Source organism: Lucilia cuprina, chromosome 5 (assembly GCF_022045245.1).
Source record: "Lucilia cuprina isolate Lc7/37 chromosome 5, ASM2204524v1, whole genome shotgun sequence".
NCBI lineage: Eukaryota > Metazoa > Arthropoda > Insecta > Diptera > Calliphoridae > Lucilia > Lucilia cuprina.
In genome coordinates, this window is record NC_060953.1 from 60,535,967 (window position 1) to 60,541,917 (window position 5,951).

General features: G+C 25.5%; 1 long non-coding RNA gene across 1 annotated transcript; it reads left to right on the forward strand.

Annotated features, from left to right (window-relative positions):
- The first annotated feature begins 4,164 nt into the window (after positions 1-4,164).
- LOC124419906 lies at positions 4,165-5,021 on the forward strand. Its single transcript, XR_006940888.1, has 3 exons — positions 4,165-4,271; positions 4,345-4,408; positions 4,809-5,021. It is a non-coding gene; the product is annotated as an uncharacterized LOC124419906 (long non-coding RNA).
- The last annotated feature ends 930 nt before the right edge of the window (positions 5,022-5,951 follow it).

Consider the following 5,951-nt stretch of genomic DNA (forward strand, 5'->3'; position numbering starts at 1 on the left):
CTATCCCCCATACAAACTCCCCTTCAGAAAATGACTTAACGGTCAAAATTCACTTACAAACACTAATAACACTTTTAAATCCTACATAAATAATATTGAAGAAGACTTAACTCCCTCTACCAACATTTTTAAGGATAGGGCAATATTTTGCCCTACTCCCCTCTTGTAAAAAAATTATTTTTTTGTCAAAATAAAAATACTATAAATAATCCCCATTTTTAACATACATACATACTGACAGGTGTAGGGTATCATATGGTCGGTTACGCCCGACTATACATTCATACTTGATTTAAACTATTTTTATAATCTAAGGTAAAATATCTTATTAAATATTTTCAAAAAGTTTATGATTTAAATAATAATGATTCTTTTTATCATCTTAAAATTAAATTTTATTACAACTTTATATAGAACAAAACATAAATTTCATATTATTTAGAATATTTTTATTTCTTTTAACTTTAAGGAATATACATAAAAAATGTTTGTGGAGAAAGGAAATAGTTAATTTATAATTCAACATGTTTTTTGCAAAAGGGGTTGAATTCTGCTTTGGACAGATTGCAAAGTGAGATACAATTAATGTAAATACTAAGAATATTTCAAATGTCTTTTGGTTGTTTTCATTTGATTTACATGTAATAGTCAATAGTTCATATATGAAGAATATTCCAGGAATTCATATATATATATAAACGTGTATAAATTTCAGAACTTTAATTTTGTTGTTCTATGTTTTTCTTATAATTATCTGTAATGATTCATATCTACACATATGTATGTAAGTTGTCTTATTTGCTTTTAAGGGCACATTAATTAATTTAGCATTATCTTTTTGAAATACATAACACATATCCATAATACAAAATAAAAGAAATAATTTTGTTACTCGTATGTAGCATATTTTTATATTTTTCTTTTTAATTAGTAGCTTAAGAGCTTTAGTTGCTGTTAACTCTGACATGGGAGTTAATTAAACTAATAAAAAATAAAATTTTAATTAACCATAAATTCCAAGGTCATTTTTCAAGGCTACAGTTTAAAGCAAAAATTTAATAAAAACTGACTGATAATGAGCAGATTAAATTGGGATTTGATACTTACATACATGGTGTTCATTAAGAAATATATTTAAAAATATAAATATAAAATAAAATAAGCCTTTTTTATGTAACAAAATATTGCACTTATTGACGAAATGAATTTGTATCTACCTATATCAATGTTTTAAGCCATTTAAAATTACAGTGAAAAACTAAAAATATACTCCTATATTTTAAAATATTTTAATTATTTTTTAACACCAAAAAGCTCAAAAGTAACATAAAAATTAATGAAATAATTTTTATTTTATATCATATTTCATCATACAAGATTTATTTTTCATAATCGATCCATCTTATAGTTAAAATACTAGTTTAATGGCATTCTGTTTTAGATTCAGACAAACAATAAATTTTACTTTAATCGACAAAAATTCTTTGGTCTTGTGAAATCAAAAGTTATATATTTTTATGTCTGAATTAGAATATTTTATAGAATAAAAACTTTAACATTGAATTTCAAAAGACTAATGTATATTTGTTTTCAAGCTCTGTGAAGTAAAAATTTTTAATATTAATTTAAATGTTTTTCGAAGTTTAAACTTTTTAAATGTTTCACAGAAATCTTTAACAATAAACAAAACTTAAATATATTACTGACATTGGTGGACCTTATAAGAGAGATATGATCATTTATGGACTAATTCAAGAATTCTTCAGAATCATTTTTATTTAATAAAAATTAAGTTTAGTCGAATTTTATAGCGAAAGTCATTTGATAATGAAATATGTATGTGCATATAGAGCATCCTTTACACAAGCGCACAATATAGTATGTCAAAATTTGGTATAGAAGAGATCAGCTTTTATTGTCTTCCTTGTCATAAGAATGGAATTTTATTTTAATTTTTCATTGGACTTTACGTCCAATGAATGAAAATTCGGAGAGATTTACATTTGCAAAAATTTTTTGACGTGAAATTCTATTCCGATTTTGCGGAGATACCGATATATTTGAGAGATTCATATTCTCATTTCCAAGGTATATATATCTTTGAATTTTTTAAAAGATTTCATTGATTTCGAACATAATTGATTCTATGTAGTTTCTGAAAAAAAAAATACTCAAACACATATTTTTGATTTACTCTTATGTTTTTAGGCTATAAACCGATTTGAATATTTTCTCAGAATTCTAAAATCACTAAAAGCTTTGAACACTAGGATACATATACGGAATCTTCAGAAAATTAATTTCTACAGTCGTAGGATCGGAAAATTATACTATAGGAATTACAAGTGGAGTTACAAAGGTATATAACTTCATATTTGTAGTCTTCTCAAAAATGCCAATGGTACAACTAGAAAATTATAAAGTGTAAAAAAGAATTTTTCTTACACTTTTCAAATAAAAAACTTTTATGACTTTCGACCACTAAAATAATAAAAACTTTGGGAAAATTGTAGAATTTCTTGCTGAGGCATTTTATTTTAGTTTTTCTTTTATTTTTGTTTTGCTTTGTCAAATGATAACACCAGTGTAAAACTAAAAAAGCTTAGGCATATGTACTTGAATTGTAGTTGTAACCAAAAGATAAGCACATTTGTAAAAGAGAGTTTTATTCCTTAAGAAGAGTCTGCTGTTTTGTATGCAAAACGCTTAGAAATTTCTTTATTTTTAAACTAATTAAACTAATCCGTGCATTCCTTTAATTTTTACTAGTTTTCAACCTTAATATACATCTCTCTGTCTACTTGGTTTATTAAATAAGTATAAAATACATTTTGCCAGAATTTATTTAAAAATTCTCCTTATTTATAAACATTATATGAATCAAACAACTATTCTTATAAAAGAAAACCTTTACTTTGCTGTCGACTTTGACCACATTATTTCAGTTGACACAGTTTTTGTCTCATTATTATATTTTAGTTTTTCTAGTCTTTTATAAACTTTGGCGACAATAAGTTATAAAAAATCACACACAAACAAATCCTAACTATTTGCAGTAAGTAAAAGTTTACAACTTGCTATAGAAATGAAAATGGAGCAATAACTGAAAGGAGAGAAAAAGATAAACAAAAAATAAAAAAAAAATACTAAACCAACAAAATAATAATAATCTGATACTCATATATGACAAAAGGATTATCGCCATATCGAAGAGAAGATAGATATTGAATAAAAAGTCATAAAAATGAGAAAAAAAGAAAAGTTACATAAAAATTTAACTAGATTACTAGTAGGTTTTGTGAAAAATTTAGAATTGCAAAAGCAGAATTTAAACAAGTTTCATTCTAAAAGTTTAAATAAAGATATAATGTAAGAAAGTCTACTTAACTTTGAAAGTGAAAAGCCTCTCAAAAAAAAGAAATGGTAAATATTAGAAAAGATTTGTTTATGAAACGACAGGCGCTAGAACGAATATTTAAAAAAATGTAATCCCTTCTATTTTTCTATATAAACTAGAGGTGCTGGACATTAAAGAATGTGTGGTATCATTCCATTTTTTTTTTTTTTTTTTTTGGTTGTAAATAAAGTTAATCTCAATTTTTATAGATAAGAAAAAAATTACTCCATTTATTATTAAAGAAGTTTTGTATTTCACTTTAAATTATATAACAGATTTTCTCATAATTTATATCGTATGAGTGTTGAATATTAAGCAAGTTTTAGTAATTATTACTCATACGTGTAGATGTATTAAGTATATATTATTTATTAATAACACAGGTCTGGAAAAAAGTTTTTATGCGTCATTTTAAATTTGAATAGTTGCTTGGAATGCATTTATCAATTCTGTGGTAATAAACAAATTTTATGACGTCTACTTTTATTGACAAAAACAACAACCTAAACAAATAAAATTTACTAGAAGGATGCACTCAAAAAAGTTTTACATTTACTGATTGTAGTTTGTTCAAAAAGTTTTCATTTAAGTTAAAAATTAATGAAAAATTAGTAGTTATATAAACAATTATACTTTTTAACATTTTATACATGTTGTTTAAAAAATAACCGTCAAAAAAATTGTTTTTTCAGTACAGTTAAAAGTTACAGTAAATTGTGTTGTATATAGATATGTTTCTGTTTTGAAAAATGAAATGTTTCTAATGCCAAAATAAAATATTTTTTCTAAATCAAATTATTTTATTTGACAAATTAAATTTTAAAACAAAACTTGCACATGTATAGCATGCGCATTTTCTGCATTGGATTAAACGGTAAGTTTTTGCTTTGCAAATTATCATGAATAGTTTTGTTAAACAAATTGTAATTATCTTTACTTTACTCTAGATACATACATATGGATTTCTGATCATCATTGATTTGGAATCAAGACTGAGCTTTGAAATAAAAGGTAAGCGTTTTTAATTATCTTTATCACAATTCTGCATTTCCTTTTGGTTATTCCAAAACTACGGTGGCGTGTCATAATGTCTAATTTCATAATGTCCACTAATGTTATGACATCCAAAACTACTCCTCTGTAAACATATTTAGAGTACATGATCCGTTTAGTAGCCCTATATAATGAGACATGGACCATGTTAATTTGTTTGAAAACAATATGGTCGATTTCCTGCATTACATAGGACCATGTACTCCCATAATATTAGCAAGTTAGTAGTTTTGGAATTAGTCTGACATAAAGAATTGGCTTGAGTAGTCCTCAGTGAGAACTACATGAACTTATTCCATTACAACTTAACTTAATCTATAATATATATTTAGTAATACACTTCTTCCTAATAATACAGGTACAACATAGTGAAAGTCCTGCAATACCGTAAAGAGTACGAAAAAGACATCCATCTCATTATTTATCCGCAAGATTCCGTCTACGTATGAAGAAAACATTCATTCCGGTATTTAAGATTCCATTTAGGCATGAGGTTTGACATCAAATAAGGGATCGTGTAATATATTTAAGTATAAATAAAATAATTTTTCGCAAAAATTGAAATAAAAGATTATAAAATAAATTCAATCCTAAAATTAATATTTTACTTTACATTGAATGAAATTAGTTAGTAAAAATAACTGAAAAAACATTTATTTTACACATTTTGTAGTTTGTTTTTGTTAGTTAAAATAAAGGAAAAAACATTTGTTTCTACATAATTTGTCAGTTATAAAAACAACATTCAAAAGTAATTGAAAAACTCCTTTGATTTAAGTGAAAAGTTTGTAGTCTGTTTTTTAAATGAAATTTCATTTGTTTTAAATAACGTTTCAGTTGTACTTACCTACATAATATTTTGAGTGTGTATATGACGTATTATTTTTTATTTTTTTCTATTCACTGGACTTTTAGATAAATAGACCAACAAAAATCCGCAAGCATGTCTAGCCATTTTCTATTGAACATTCTTACTTAAAGCCTTACTCTTTGACTTTAAAAATTTTGTTCCAGCAATTGTTGGTTTCAAAATGTGGCACCATCGTCCGGTAAATTAGTGGTTGATGTTCTAGTCTTATAACCCAAAGTTAGTGACACTGGTCTCTTCGCGCACAACATAGAGGCCTAGGTGCATTTCTCCGGAAATTAGAGAAAAATTCTATAAATAAAGTTTTCTTCGAAACAAACTACATAGCTGGCACAGTAATCGTCTTAACTATATTTTGGAAAGCTTCAAAAGTTTCTACCAGGCTTAAATCCTACAGATCTTATGCACTCTTTTTATCGGACAACGAAAAGACAAGTAAAAGGTATAAATAACTCGCTATAGCTCTTCCGTAAACAAAACTCAGAAGAAATATACCTTTTGTTATAAAATTGAAACAAATAATCACTAAGTATACTTGAACTGAAGCTTAAATCTGCTAGACTGTTTAAATTTACACAAAAAAAAGTTTGTTGATCAAATGACAAGAACAAATCTATGACAATAGCTATTGAT